This window comes from Protopterus annectens, chromosome 7.part0, assembly GCF_019279795.1.
Source record: "Protopterus annectens isolate FY-2018-M chromosome 7.part0, PAN1.0, whole genome shotgun sequence".
Classification (NCBI taxonomy): domain Eukaryota; kingdom Metazoa; phylum Chordata; order Ceratodontiformes; family Protopteridae; genus Protopterus; species Protopterus annectens.
This window is the reverse complement of record NC_056739.1, coordinates 1,921,633,317-1,921,650,613: the sequence shown is the minus strand read 5'-3', so window position 1 is coordinate 1,921,650,613 and position 17,297 is coordinate 1,921,633,317.

The window sequence follows — 17,297 nt, the reverse complement described above, 5'->3', positions numbered from 1 at the left end:
AAACTGTGCACTGATGTGCAATCAAGTATTATACACATTTTTCAAACATTAGTAGTTTAATTTGAAATTATAGCCAGATGAAAACTGCTTCCAGTTGTTGTAAGAGCATTGCCCATACCACGCATTTCCATTACTGACCTAAGACATACTCAACTCAAGTTCTGGATGAACTTTTAGTCACATCTGCTAAAATGCTAGCCCACAGTTGTGAAATAAATTAATGAAAATATTATTTGAACTAATGATAACCTATATTTTTGTTTATATGCAAAACTGGGGAGAAATGTAAATTGAAAATGACACTTGCATATAAAATTAAAATTGTAAAGTGTTCTTTCCTCTCTTTAAACAGCTCAGACAACTGGCTTCTACATACAGGCATGAAGGAGAAAATGTGCCATAAATTTTGAGATTCTGGGAACCAGTATTCAGTTTCTATAAATCATCAAAAATAATACATGCATCCATGATGAAAAGTATGGAAAAATAAATTCACAGTCTTAAATACAGAGATTCTATAAAAAATAAGCATAGATATTTAATGGAAACAAATTAAGCCTTTTCAATTTCCTATGAATCTTCTTGCATGCAGATCCATGTTATTAAATAGTAAAACAATAACTACACATTCCACAGAAGTCCTCAGTTTGATAATTTTCCATTGTAGCCTGCAGGTAAATTTCTTCAAGCCTGTCTGTATTACAGCTTAGATTGGAAGTTTGTTTTTCAATACTCTTGTCAACATAAGAAACCGACCCCTAAGAGAATTATAAATTGATAATTTCTATGACCAGCAAAACACAAGTGCGCGCACACACACACACACACACACACACACACACACACACACACACACACACACACACACACACACACACACACACATATATGCAGGCATACACACACACATGCATGCACATGGAATATGCAGAAACAAATATTGCACTGCATTAAGTGAAGTAATGTTGTGATTTAAAAATGTGTAGCCAAATGTCCACATAATTCCATGAAAAATAATGTTAATATGCTAATCAGGTCTATCACATATCAAAATAGTGAAATAAGACATGTTGGTGCAATTCAAAAACATATAAAATTAGTGCAATGAGTCACAGCAGTCAGCTTATCTGAAAAACATCAATTTGGTGAACAGTTGTATTGCTCTAAGATGCAAGGAATAACATCTACTATAGCTGATCAGCATGTGCTATTATGCACTTTGGGAGCCAGTGTTCATAACGGTGGATACAGTTATCCTCTGTGTCACAAAAGGTTTGTCAGTGTCTGACATACTATCACATCCATGACTGGGACATGGTTGACATCTATTTTGTGGACAGAGGCATCATATGGGAGTTAATAGTCATATTGTTCTCACGTGGAATCACGGGGAGGTATGAACTACATATTCAGTGGATGGAAAGGATCATGTAGCATTCATCATCCTTGCTCTCTGGATCTTTCAGCATCTGAAAAGGGACATGTTATAGTATTTAGCAGTATTGGCCTTGCAAATCGTACACCATTTCCTTGTCATTATGTTGTAGTATGTGGAGGAGCATTTTTATTTTCCATGTTCAGCAGAGGAGAAAACCACCACTACAGAGGCATCCTATTACACAGCTTGTTTCCTTCAGGTCCTGGAGACCATTAACTGCATTCATTCAACCAAACTAGCTCTAACTCCATCAATTGTCATATAAAGTGCAGTGCACACGGTATTACAGACAATGTATCTATGCACTAGCCAATCAATTGCCATGACTCTTACATCTGGCATATGAGTAACCTCTATCAGTGTTTCCTGTAAAGTGTCTTTCCATAATGTTATCTAGGTTGGTAGATGCACGTATTACCACCCACACAAACCACGATAATCCAGTACCATAACAGTGACTCTGGTTTAATTCTACAAATGTTTTGGGTTTCTAATACCATGAAGGGAATGGACCCCATTCCTAAGTCAGGGTATAATTAAATTATATCAAATTAGTATTGTTTCATTCTTTGATGTCAGTCAAAAGTGCTCTTCTCAGCACCCGTAATGTGCCCAGAAATGACTCCTGCAATTCATATGGAGTTACATGTATCGGTAGCATATCTAAATATGAATGCAAATTATTTTCTATGAGACTCATTATTCCTATTACTACTTCTGGAACTGTTTGGGTATCCTTCTTCTACATTGCCCTTATTTATACCTGTAAATCCTGGTATTTTATTATTTTGTGTCCCTTCGGTACATAAGGCACTGTAATCACTGGGTCTAGCAATTTCAATGATTATTGCTACTTTTTTCTTTTCATGGACTTCTATATCTGGTTTTTCTCTCATTTATATTTTGAACTATTGGTAAAGGGTGATCCCATGTGATATAAACTTCATCATTTGTTATAATGCTTTATGGCTCATGATTTCAATTTTTTTCAGCTACTTCAATATTGTAATGTCTGCCGAATCCCTAATGCAACAGCATTGCCATATTATTATGCCATTCAGTATACAGGCCCTCTGCCAATAGTGTATAACACCCAGCAAAAAGGTGTGTGACTGTTTCCAATTCTGTTTTATAGTACCTGCATTTGTGTCTTTCTCTCCTGTATTCAATAGATTTTGTAAACCAAAGTGCATGTTGTTCATTTTCCTGGGCCACAAATATTAACCTTTCATCTTTTGGTTTAAATTCACCTCTCCTTAACCATTCCTGCATTAGACCTTGATCACCATGAGGTTGCTTGAAGAGTTTTCTCTTCTTGCAACTATATTTATGTCTTTTCCACATTTCTTGCCTTATCATCAGTGTTGGTTTTGGTGATCTTATCATCTGATCCTTCTCCTTTAATTCTCTTTTTTTTGGCACATTTCTTTGCAGCCTGATTTTTGTCTATTTCTGGTTTGACTTCCATTCCCACTTGACATTTATGTATTTCTGCTAAACTAAGCAGGGAAGTTATCTTATTCTTGTTCTCTTCGTGTTTTAAAACTTTCACTATGATTGGATCCTGTGAGGTCAGCAAATATGTATGCAGTCCTACAACTGCAGATCTATTTATGTAATCAGTTTCGAGGAGGCCAACACCACCTTTAGAAAAAGGAATATAGAATCTTGGTATACGCTAAATTTTATATATCATTTGATAAGCATGAAGCACTTTTTTGTTTTCCTGTACAACTGATCCAATACCTTTTGTCAGTCGTCCCAAAGCTATAAGTTGGAACAGGAAGAGCAAATTGATTTATGACTTGGACTTTGTTCCTAGATGTCATGGCTGTTTTTAGTATTAATTTCAGTCTTCTAAAATATCCACTACTGAGCTTTTTTACATTTGTTCATGTTTTATTGATGATCCTTCATCAATTCCCAAATATTTATACTCTCTCCTGCTCAAGTTCCTTTATATCACATTCTTGTCACAGACTGATACTTTCTTGGTGCTGCAGTTTTTGCGCTTTAAAGGTTACTTTTGCAGATTCATCAAAACTAAATGACATTCTTATATCATCTGAAAAGTTTTGACGACTTCTAGTTGTGCTTTCAGCTCCTCATCTGATGAAGTATACAGTTGTAAATTATTTACAAAAAGAAGATGAGGACTCTTTACACTGTTATTTTCTGAGAACCAAACTGCAACCATAACCTAATTTGTTAAGTAGACAGCTTAATGGGTTAAGGGCAAGACAAAAGAGCAGCAATGACAGGGTCACCCTGCAATATCTCCCTTTGAAATGTTATGCCTTGGATAATAATTTGTTCTTTATCATGGCTTAACTAAAAAATGGTTTGCCACTGTTTTATAGTCACTGTAATGTAATTGATTAATATAGAGTGTATCTTATACATCTGTAAGCACTCCTTTATTCATAAATGTGGGATGCTGTCAAATACTTTTTTCATAAAATATACATCCTATACTTAGATTCTTCCCTTTTTTACAATTTTCCATTATGACTTTATTTTGCAACAAATGATCCTTTGTTCAATTTGACTTTCTTTTCTTACCCTTTTGTTCTACTGCCATAATTGAGTTTTCTGCTAAATGACTATAAACTTAGTCAAAATCAACTCAGGTATATAGTTTATACATCTTCAGAAGGCAAGTTATTGATCTATAGTTTTTAGGATAGCTTGCAGGTTCACTCTTAAGGAATATATTTTTCCTGTTGTTAACTAAGCTGGTGTGTGTTCAGGATGCCCATATAAATAGTTCTTGCTGAGGGTTAAATCTTCATATAAAGATTTTAATACTTTTAGCCAGAAGTTAGGTACTGCATCTGGTCCTGGGGATTTCCATTTAGGAGATTTTCTTAATTTTGCATCAATTTCTCTGGCTGTTACTTCACCCCATTTCATGTCCTGAACATTTGAACTTCTTTCTTTTTCTTTTACTACTTTTATCCATTCAGCATCTTTGTTACATTCCCAAAATGTGTCAATTTCCTCTTTTGTTGGTGGTGTTTCTATTGCTTTTGCTATGTTTCCCAGTTCACTATAAAACTTTTTTGGGTCATCAAAGACTGTTTATTTTGTACTTTTTCTTAATCTTTATCTGCATATATTCTAAGTTTTGCTGCCTGTGCTGATATCTTTAATATATTATTTGCAATAGTGTATGATAGATATTGGTCTGTTCTGATACTGCACATTGCTTTTATCACATCTATCTTTCTAAGAATTTTTGTTGATCTGTTTCCTCTTTTATACTCTTCTAACACTAACACTTCTTTTTAATTGTTTTATAGCTTTCTCTGTTCAATATGAATTCTTCCTTTCCTTAGCTGCACAGTAATATAGTCTGTTTACTTCGGTTATGTCACATGAGTTTATGTTAATACTCTTTATTATTGTGTTCATTTGTTTTATCAGACTTCTAACATTTTGGGTCTTAATGACTTTTTGCAAATTATTTTTTTATCAATCTTAATATGTTTATCAATCTTTATTAAATCAAACAAAACTTCCCTTTGATCATTTTATTCTAAACTGAGGGCACATTCTTTGTTCTCTTTTTCCTGTGGGCATTCTTCAGAAAGTTTCAGAACATCTTCCTGTGACATATTCTCATGGTTTAGTTTCTCCAAATCTGTCTGTGGTTGAGTGTTGCAGATGATGATAGATATGCCTTGTAGCCATGACTGAAGATCACCACTCCATGATCCACAACCCCTAGATTATGGCAGAGATTGCATACAACACCACATTTTTGCAGACATGTAACATTATTAAAAGTGAGCTTTGCCTACAGAAGACCTGCTACCACTGCCTAGCTACATCTGTTGGCACATAGCAGAATATTCTGGAGACTTACACAAGATATTTGTGGCCTGCAATGCTACATAACATGGGGGGTATGCAAACTGTTAGCACTAAGGAAGACTGTAGTACTGCCTGACATATCTGTGGCAGCAAAAGAAGAGGAGTCATTGGAGGAATCATACAGGCAGGCACAGTATGTCATTGGACTGGTAAAGAGGCATCTTCTGGCAACTCTGAGCCATGACAAGATAAAGATAGAATAAAACTGAGGTATGCAATAATGCACCCAGGCTATGTCTTACATTGACTATATACACTGTGATAGACATAACCATACACATATTGGCCAGAGATGAGGGCAGGGCACAGTCATCATCATTTGCAAAGTTGACATGGGGATAATTACATCAGACAGCAAACAATGCTAGCATAGGTGGAGGGTAAAATGGGTGGTGACTAGAGTAACAATGCATACAGACAGGATGTTAGAATGTGTCAGGGATCACTTCCTCCAGTGATTAGATGAAGTTTCATTGGTGTAATGCTGGATGGGCAGGACTAGATGCATCATGTCCAGTAGATGGTGTACAAAGTATGGTGCATGTACAGAAATGCTGCTGCAATCCCCATTTTGAAGATCCAGCAGAATGAAGGCATCCCCAACCCCATAAATGGGCATGGATAAGTGTTGTTTGATGTATTGTTATGGGATAATAGTCCAGCATTGAAATGTGAAACTCTGAATGGCTTGAATGGTACAGTGTGCCCACATCAGTGCTCAAACAGTTTGGCCACATCCATTAACACATTAATGGCCAGGGGTGGAGGCAGCCATTGACAGTGTGAACAGTAAAGCTATTTCCAGAATGTTTTGCACCAGCTGTGTCTTCCTGACCTGCAGTCCTGTAACTATAATTGAAACTATTATGACCATGGCTGCCATGTCCTTGCAGCTGCATGGATACATGGATGTCAAGTAGCTATTACTGCCCTCACTTGGCATGTTTGTTCCAGGTTTCATATTCTCTGTAACACTGCATGCACTGCAGAATGCCCCACAATCCCTGCAATGGCTACTGATCTTTATGTAGGCTACAAAGTATGCTCAGCATCTTTGGCAAGGTCTGATTAATGACTGTCTGTGCCTGGATCCATGTCCTGCACATCTTCTGAGTCATGTCAAGGGTGACACTCGGGTCAGGGAATGTTCTGGTGTCATGACAGTGACGGCCACCTACATGCCTTTCCCCAGTGTCATGTGTGCACACCTCAGATGGCCTTCAGATGCTGTCTGTTTTTGTAGTTCTGTATGTGTATCGGGGCAGAGTCTGACATGGATTTATGACCTTCACTAAACACAGTTGATTCCCGATGTTCATTCTTGTCCTCTGCAGTCCCCTCAGTTGTGGACAGTATGAGTATGTACCTTATTGTTGGCATTCCTGACAGTGCCACTGTGCCAAAAGGTTGTGCCATGCTCATGGTGCCATCATCTTCAGCCTTCAGAGACCCAATATCAGGCATGTGCTGACCCATTGTGCTGTATCTTCTCACAGTGAAAACAGTGAATGCATATACATAACATTCCTGTGGCAATTCAGGTACATATCTGTGGCTCCCTGCAGCCTGTGGCACACAGAATACCATACACAGCCTATGGGCACATATGTACCTTGTGGTATGAGTTGTCTCTGTTGCAATCCTGATTTCCTTTGTTGACATAAATTCAGATGTGTTTGTCTGAGAAAAACATCAAGTTCTGCAAGTCAATGAAGTACTGAAATGGCACATAATACTATTCAAGTGGTGTGTTCCCTACAGACACTTAGGCAGTCATCACCAGCACAGATCCTACATGCTATCCACTACCAGGTATAAGGGTTCCCTTACATTCCCAATGTCATATACCAGGAATTCCTTCATCTCTGAGAGATGCCTCGATTGATGGTCCAACCTTTGTGGTCAACCTGTCTCAGACAATGTCTTGGTCTAGGCATGTTGTAAGATTTCAGTGATCCTACAGTATATCTACTGCTTCATCCTGTTATGGCCACACACTGCACTAATGTCCTGCACAAGTCTAGGTCAAATATGGTCCCAGAAGGTATCTGCTTTACCCTTTTCAAGAATATGCCTGCCTTGTTTACATAGGGTAAGTAATAACACCTGTGTCCTCCCCTGTGTTGTGAACTTTTCTCACCATCACCATTCCTTCATTCTCATGTTAGGACATGTGCTCATGTGGACTATGCATGTGGATCAGTTAGTGTATGCAATAACATGTCAGCTAACACTTGCTTTCAAACTGTCCCCAGCACCCATGTGATGATCACAGTCCTGTGCTCTGCTATAAGATAACTGTTCTGACACTGTGCCAGATTATAGCAGCTGTGGACATGTGAGCCATGTATGCCTCCATTACCTCTGTGGGAAAAGAACAGTCTGAACATGGTGTACTGCAGCCCACCATCACACGCAACTTGTTATGCTCTCTGCGTACATATGTGTATTGACTATAACCAGGTCAGGGACATTATTTTTAAAAACTAGTCTGTGTTGGTTGAAGATCATGTAGTTAGGCAGAAAATAAGTACCAAGCACCTAATAGTGTACAACAGAGGCTATAATTTGAAGAATCTTGTGAAAAAACCAATTTTCTCTATTGATTACAGTAAACCTTGGCAGATGGCTAAATGCAGGTGGTGCCATTTTTTTGTTTGTACATTAATACTGGTGAATATTTTGACATTAATGGATGCCATCTGAAAATTAATGATCGGTTCAATTGTAATAGCTTGAGGGTGGTTTATTGGGCACTATGTCAATGTTGCCCTGCTTTTCATATATGTAAGATGGAATGTAAATTAAAAAAATGTATTTATAAACATACCTTGAAATTGGGGGGGGGGGGATTTACCAATGCCTTATTTAGACATATGTCAGAATATTCTAGACATCAATTTAAATTTATAGCAATTGAATACGTGAGGATGAACTCTAGGGGTGGTCCATGACAGTTATGCCTTGAGAAAAGGGAATTATAATGCATTTTGCATTTAAAAGCAGTACGATGGCCTGGGTTTAATGAAATGGCATCCATTGGCTGTATTTTAAAGTTGAAAGCACAATGTAGATAAGTACCATGTTTATTGGATTGAAAGGTGATTTTATTATATATATATATCTATACCCACACACACACACACACACACACACACACACACACACACACACACACACACACACACATAATGATTTCATTTTGGATGTATTTATTCTGTGTTTATTTCTTTAAATGTAAAATGGAGTGATTCTGTCATGTGATTGTACATCTGTATTTAAGGGTGATTTTGATTTTACTGTCAACTGAAGAAGCCTTATCATTGTCTGAGACGAAAGTGCTAAGAAGAATAAATTGGGGAGTGTTTCCTTGCTTCCGTGTTGTTTTTTTGTTGTTCAGAGTGTGTAGACACCTACATGGCAGGACTGGGACAGGGCCTTCAAGTGTTCTGCTGTGCCCAGTCTGGATGTACCCAGCCCCCTCACAGGAAAATAACCTGTCCTGCCTGTTTCCTGTGCCTTCACTGGATGACACTCCCATGGCACTGTCCCCTGTACTGCCTGCTCTCTGAGCTCTATTATATTGAGGCCACCCAGCTTGTGAGTTCACTGTAATGGTCAGTGCACTGTTAACATACACAATGTACTGCTGTGCTGCATTATTTGTAGCTGCTATGCCATCTTGAGTGTTGACTACATACCGAAGTCCATTACCAGTTATCCTGTCTGCTGCTGCTTTCCCTAAATGTCAGTACACTCTAATAGGACATTATTCTGATTCTCTGAACTGTTCAATATTATGTGATTTCCTGCAAAATGATAACTGCATTTTTATTATGCTAATCCTGGGCTTATAGCTCTGTTGTTATGCTAATGAGAAGACTTAACACAATTATTTCTAAATCATGCCAGTAAGCCAGTGCATTATCTTTCCTATACCATGATACAGGACCCATTACAGTTCATTAATGGGCTAGGAGGTCACACATGTTCTGCAGACCTGAGTAACATGCTTGCAATACTTATGGACTGCATCATGTTAATAAGAGTGTTCTTCACACTACACAGCTACCCGTCATGACTGAGCATGGACTTTGAAGTCTCGTAGAATCTTTACACCTCTAGAGTCTGTCTAGAATCTATAATATCACCATTCTTTATGCTGCTCTCCAAGTGTGTTGTGCCACTATTGAAAGGCATTGTGCTACTGTACTACCCATGGATGCAAATCATGTAGTGACCTCGATGTGCTGCAATGCACCCCAGCTACCATTTTAACTCCTGGACTTGAGACAACTGAACATGGCAACAGCCGAATCAGAATCTGGCAAGGATCTCATCTGGCACAGCAGAAGTGCACTATCCTTTTATACTTACTGCACAAGCATCATAGGAAGCACCTACCTGGGGATAATGAGAGTCCCCTTTATAATGTGGATGCCTGTCATGAGCTTGCTAGAATAGTAAAACATGCCCCAAGCATTGCCTGCTCTTGCAGTCAATGTCAATATGAGAATATTGACATGAAGAGGTGCATCCATACTTTTCATCACCAGTGGGAATATGACTGTGTTGAGAGAAAGCCACATTATTATAGCAATCAGTATGTTTTTGCAGTGTCACTGTACAACAGGATTAACACTCATAGCTGTATGCTGTAATTCACTTCTGCTAGCTATTGTGCTCATTACTGTTTATATTATACTTTTTAGTTCCTCAGGAGATGAAGGTAAACATTCCGGCCAGCAAGAAGAGGTGTACCAGGCTCTTCAAATGGCAGATTAAGTCATGTGTGTCATTGGTATTATTTATTTATTTGTTTGTTTGTTTTATTTATTTATTTTCCGGGTAATGTCCGGCTGGGCACGGGGCCCATTTTCGGCGGTGAGCCGGGAGAGAAAAGCTCCCAATACATAAAGCAGAACAAGTTAACAATAACTACAATAAGAAGAAAACATCATGTAACAAATTAAATCTAGTAACAATATTCACAAGGTGTTAGTCAGGTTTGAGATGCTGTACAGGCTGACACAATAGTAAGTATTCTTTGAGTACAGTAATCAAGGCAAGGACATAAGTTTTCAGAAAACAGTTGTATGACCCAAAAAGAATTAGCATGGAGACAAATTTTAGGCTAACAGAGATGGTTCAGGTTCTGATTATTTCTTAAGCCTAGGATTTATTTAAACGGTTTGGATATACGCAGTTTAGATGCTGTCTGCAAGCTAGTTGATTACGCAACTAAGTTTATCATGATAAAACTGTATAACACAGTACTAACCAGTTTAATTTTTTGAATATATTCCCATTGCTTAGGTATTTATTGTTTTGCCAATTTCTTCCTCCAGTTACTGTATCACTGTATTAAAATATACCTTTTATTCCTGAAGTAGTGTACTTATGTTATAGTTTGTTTTATATGCTGTGTTCACTACATTGTAGTATATTTGATGATTTGTTTTTATTCACTGCAGGTTCTGTTTTAATAAAGTGTATCTTATATCACTAACCGTTTGTATTTCAGTCTGTTTTTCCTTAAGCTGCCATTGCTTTTTTATTGTGTTGCTTTTTGTTTAGCTTTTCTCCATTTATTTTATTTTTTCTTCAGGAATGGCTGTGGAGCAGGCAAAGGAGACACTTCGGTTATCATGCTCTGCAGCAACCATTATACCGACTACTGGGTTACCGGAAGGGGTCTGTATTATGTTATTGAATGCTAAAAAGACTGAAAACATAAATATCGACATCAAACTCTCTAATAGCAAAATAACCGAGAGCTGAAAATGTAGAATATCATAATGCCGAATTGTCATGGTCGGCCAACATCGCGTCCTGGTTGCTAGTGAAGAATAGAAATAAAATGAATAACCCTATAAACCACCTTGATTCTATCTATGAAACAATAGAGCACAACACCATTTGTGATGTGATTTACTAAATAATTAAGTGTGAATTTGCACAACAGAAAGTAGTGTACTTGTGTGGTACATTAATGTAGAAAAGTATTGTAACTACACTTTCAAAATTAGTAAATTATGTAGTTTTCAGGAGTTTTGGGTAAGTTTAAATAAATGTTATCTCCTTATGTAATATACAAATTAGTAAACATTTAAATTAATACATATATGTATACCACTCTTTTTATTTTTTTATTTAGTGCATTTAATTGTTACGTAATGTCGTAGTAACATGCTAAGTCACTGAATTCAATGTGGCCAACTATGATTTTTCGACAATCCTATTTTCGCTGTTTACAGCTTTCGGAATTTACAGGTTTCAAGATTTTGGTTTCGATATTTACATTGTCAATCTTTTTAACATTCAATAAAGTAATATAGACCCTACCAGAAGTACCTAGACCTCTTAATTTGCAATGTGACAGTGGTCCAGTGCTTTTCTGGTAAGGCATGGACTCCTCATCAGAGACTGGCACACTGGGGTTGTCCTGGGTCACCTGGCATAAGGTTCAGTGGCAGGTTAAGACTGAGGTGGACTGGCAGCTCTACACACATGCTAGCACCCTATACCACCTTTTCATGCAACTGGTAGTATAATGTAGCCATTAGGCCAACAGAGGCAGAACCTTCCCATGACATCAGTCATGGAGGTGTCTGACTTCTGGGTGGGTTCACTTCTTACTTGGCTTAGCAAGCCATCCTCACCCTACCCTACCACCATCCCTTTTATATGTTTAACTCTCCATCCTCTGATTGTGATCTTCCCCATCATCAGTTGCCCACCCTTTGACAGTCTGCATCTCTTCATTATTGCCAATTATTGTGTAACTACCTCGTCCATTGGTCTTTTGTCTTCATTTTATATTTTTTGCCCCGGTTACTACCCACATCTTCCCCATACTACCCTACCTCTCATCACTTAAGAAAAAAAAGACATTTGCCTTCCCCTCAAAGATCTTCCACGACTTTTTCCCATTGTCATGTTGTTTCACTCTGCATGCTCTTCCCCCTTTCTGATGATCTGTCAACCCATTTCTTTCACATTAATATAGTAAGACAAGTTGACACTTTACTGTTGAGCCTTGGTATGGGCTTCTCTTCTGTGCCATGCACTTTGATGTACATTTAAATGAAAATAGCTTTGGGCATGACCCCAAGTCACCTGATCACTTATACAGTAGTCACCTCAGTTGCATGGTGAGTGCAGTTTTTGCAATTATGAGCTTCATTATGCAACCCTATTGTCTACATGACTGCACTATGTCAGACCTTATGCAGGCCTAATCCGATTGGGTCACATCACACAACCTCCATTGCACTGTTTACCACAGTATGGTCACATTGTCTGTTTCCTCATACCGAACATGCACACTTGCACAAATGCATACCCTCGCACGCACACACATGCACGAATAAACACACACACACACACACACACACACACACACACACACACACACACACACACACACACACACACACACACACACACACACACACACACACACACACACACACAGACACACACACACACACACACACACACACACACACTCACTTGCGTTCACATGCATACATAATTTTTGTGTGAAAAGCAGAGTATAGTAGCAATCTCTTTGGTAAGCCACGTGTTTCCAGTTTCTTTACATATATTTCCAGTTATAAGACCATAGAATTTACAAGGCAAGTAAGTCATTTCACCATATATACCTCACCAGTAACTGCCCTGATTATGTACCATCCACTTCTACAAGGCAAAGCAGGTTAGGCCTAGAAAGAATTCATGGGTAATTATCCAGTTATCAAGGTTCTTCTTGAAAGATGTGAGTGTGTTGCTCTGTTTACAATGGAAGTCTGCTCCAGTGGTAAGTAAATGCAGAGAAGTAGCTGGCTCATTCAGTATCCAGCTCTGGTCCATGTTCTGGGAACTCTCAACTGTAAGATGAGGAGTAAACAAAAAAAGTCCATTCTGTTACCTAACTTAGCTGTGGCTACTAGACAGGTGCATTTCATTCACTGGCCTACCTGTTGCTGTTATTCTTTGAGTCCATTCTTACTTTCCCAATCTGCTTCCCACAAATTGAGGAGCAAAAGAAAAAGTCTTCTATTTAGAAAAATGTAACAAGCTGTTTGCTACAATTTATACTGCATAGGAAGAGCTGGAGCAAGGTCTATCAGGATGCAAAGGCATTCAGAATTTAATTCTGTACTGGCATTCAGAAATGTCAGTATGGAAATAAATGCCAGTGCTGTTCTAATGACAAAATAGTGTCTTCTGATCACACCCCCTAAGACCTTGTGCCCACGGCAGCTGCTCCTTTCACACCACACTAACTGCACTTCTGGGTAAACATTTTATAATACTCACTTGTCCCTACAGCATAATTTATTTATATGATTGTGGAGATTTAATTCATTACTTCTAGCATTTGTGAAGCTATCTTTCTTGATCACAATGCAGGAGTCTGTAATAGACTGAATATACAGAGTTTCAAGTTTATCCTGGTAGCCAAGGGGCTTTTGACCATAACATTTCTAGCTGATTGATGTCTCTGGATAAGTACATACTGAAGGAGGAAATGTATTCAATAACAGGACTGACTGGAGAAGAGTACAGCAAAAGTGTCACTTCCTTAGACCTGGATCAGATGCCTCTAGACGTCAATTGTGCTAGACAGAAGGATTTTCTCACTACTGGGGCTCCTTGGTGGTCAAAGGAGAAGTAATTGTTAACCATGGTGCCAAGATCCTTGACAATTATGTATGTCTGGAGTAGACAACTGGCTATATTGTTTACCAAAAGCATCAATAATGAACTTTTTTGCATGTAAATTTTAGCCCCCTTTTGGTGCAACACCGATTGCAAGAAATTGTTCTTAGTGTTGAGAATCCATGTGCAGAGGGGATTATTGGGCAGTGACACCCAGAGTACAGTCATCAACAAATTTAGTTAACCATAGGTTTGGGATTGAAGTTTGGAGCCTTCAGCATGCCCCATCTAATAACTAGATGAAAGTGGCATATTTTCTGGGATTTGGAAGGGGTATGAATCTACCTACGTAAAGTGTTTACTCATACATATGAGAATATCAGTCAATAGGATATAGTTAATCTGCAACAAAATATCTTTGACACCAGTAAATTTTCAAACAGTTAAGCAATATTTTAATTTACAGTGAAAATGTTTAAGAGATATATTTAAATACAGAAATGATACTCTTGGAAACTGGCAGATGGACGCAGCTAGAGAAAGGGACATGGAGATCAAAATAAAGTAGTAAATCTAAAAATGCAAGTATATACTGTGGCATGGAAATAACAATGAAATAATGTACAGGAATCCTATACATTACGCACAAAGCAAAACTGTGTGATAAATGCATATGTGCCAGATGTGGACAATTCATAGACATATTAAGTAATGTTGTACTAGGCTGCAAAACACTGCAGCCAGCAAGGCATGCAAATGATATAATAAGACATAAGTGAGCAACATTGTGATAATAAGTGTAATGGCAAATGCAAATGAGTGTAAATAGCATGGCAGTGTGACTCAGAGATGCATGAAAAATGTATGACAAGCTGCAACTACCATGTACCTGTATGCCATTGAAAACAAGGTGAACAAAGACAGCGGTTGTGCTATTATGTTAGGGGTGGCTAACTGTTGATCCTGCAGAAATTGCCTAAGTCTATTCTAACCTTTATCCCTCACCTGGATTCTTATTAAACAAAACTTTAGATGTTATTCAGAGCAGAATGAATAGATTAAGTTAGAAAATAATGCAGAATTATGTAAACCAATTACAGGGGAAGAAGTGGTAAAGGTTATAAAATCTGAACCTTTTGGCTGAGTCCCAGGGCCATACACCATGTCACAACCTCATATAATTTTATCATTGACTCATTTATTTAATCACATATTTCAATCAGGAACAATGGCCTTCTCATTGTAAGAATAGTTATGATACTTAAGACTGGAAAAGATCCCAAAGATGTTAGGAATTACAGGCCCATTTCTTTAATTAACTCTGAGTCAAAATTTTATACTAACATTTTAGCCTGTAGACTACAACCCCGGCTTCCTACATTAATCTATCCAACTCCAGCTGGATTTATAAAGTATAACACAGATCACACTGTTTAATGTAAGGAGAGATTAGTAATGCTTGCTCAGCAGTAAACATTTTAGTAGATTTTGTAAAAAAGCTTTTGACTTGGTTAGGTGAGAGCATCTTTTGATGGATTATGGCAAATTGGAATTTAATTAGAAATTCTTTTTTAAAGATGACCTTGGGCGAGAGTCTTACCTGGCACTAGATTGTCTCTACTTATGTCTTGCAGAAGGGTGCATGGCAGGGGTGCCGTCTGTCACCCCTCCTCCTTTATTTTTATTAGGTATCAAACCTTTAGTTCAATCAATCAATGATAACATCACAATCAATCCACCAATGGAAGCTATGCCAGGTGGAAGCCATGATACTAATGTTTGCAGATGACTGTTTTCTTCTCATGGATAATTCACAAGTAAATGTTCACAATTTCTTACAAATTTAAGAAAACTTTGGAGTAATATTTATTTTTAAGCATAACAATGCAAAACAATAGTTGTTTCTGTTAGCTCAGCAGCAAAAGCCTTCATAGTTATAGGTGTGGCAGCACAGTTCCAATGGGCATCACTCCCTCCAAAATATCTAGTGATTTATTTACATTCCAGCTTTGAATCTATGAATACACTTAATCTCAAAAATTTATGGGTGGAATTCTTTGTAATCATTCATTCATGGAAGAGATGACATCTGGTTTATTGGGGAGAATTGGTACTCTTAAAATTGTTAGTCCCTACAATGTACAATCTTTTAAGAGATATCCCTGTTGTCCCTTCCAATAAATGGTTGAAAAATACATGAATTATTTCTAAATTTCATTTCTGAAAACAAGAGCAGGAGAATTTCAAAAAGAGTTTTGTGTTTACCAGTTCAAGAAGTGTAGTACAGGATGCTGAGACATTAGGCCTTATTCCACAGCACGTCTGAGATAGACCTTAACTAATAATAGAATAATCCTCCTCCTCCCAATTATGGGCAAGACTGTACTCCAAAATATTAGGCAGCAGCTCTCCATTAGGCATATTGTGACAGAGAGCATTATTGCCACAATATCTTAAACAATGGCACACACTGGGGGCAATTTTTTTGGGCCATTAAAGCTATATATAAGGCTGTGTCTAACACCCTTTTAGGTCTTCTCGAAGGCCTGCTCTGGAGACATCCTTAATTAACCATAGATAGTAAGCCTATAAACTTGCTTAACTGGAAACATCTAGGCATAACCTGAACTGGAGATATTTTGCAAAACATAGATGAACAGTTCGCACTTGCCTCCTTTGAATTCTTGATGAGTGAACTTAAATTATCTGAGACTGAGAGACAGAGATATTTTCAGTTAGAGCACATTTTCCTTTTTTGCTAACCTCTCCTAGTTGTTTAAAGCTTACCAAATAAAAATGTTATCTTTAATAATAAAACTTGATAGATCTGCTATTGAATGGGAGCAAATGACATCTGATCATATACATCTGATTTTGTTGTGACCATTTATTAACAAAGTGAAGGAAAGAGCATCTGTAAGTATGAGTCTCTTTTCTTGTGAGAATGAGACTTCTGCCAACTCTTCTGAGGTAAGGGAATTACATCATTTAAAGAAATGGCCCCAGGTGTTCAACTAAACTTTGTGTACAATGGTTATTCAGTACCATACCTGGCTGTACAAGTCAGTTATAAGCCTTCCACCTTCTGTGAAGGACATGGCTTAACTAACCCAGATATTTGTCACAAGTTTTGGGACTGTAAGCAGGAGAGATGGTGTGTCGGGTAGCTTATAAAATTTTAACTGTTCATTACATAACGACTATAGAGTCAGGATTAAAAGCTTTTGTTCACAATATGCTCAGCATTTTAAAGATTTTTACAGTGATGCATGTAAGCCCGTCTATATTAGTACACACCAAGTCATTCTTAGCTTCT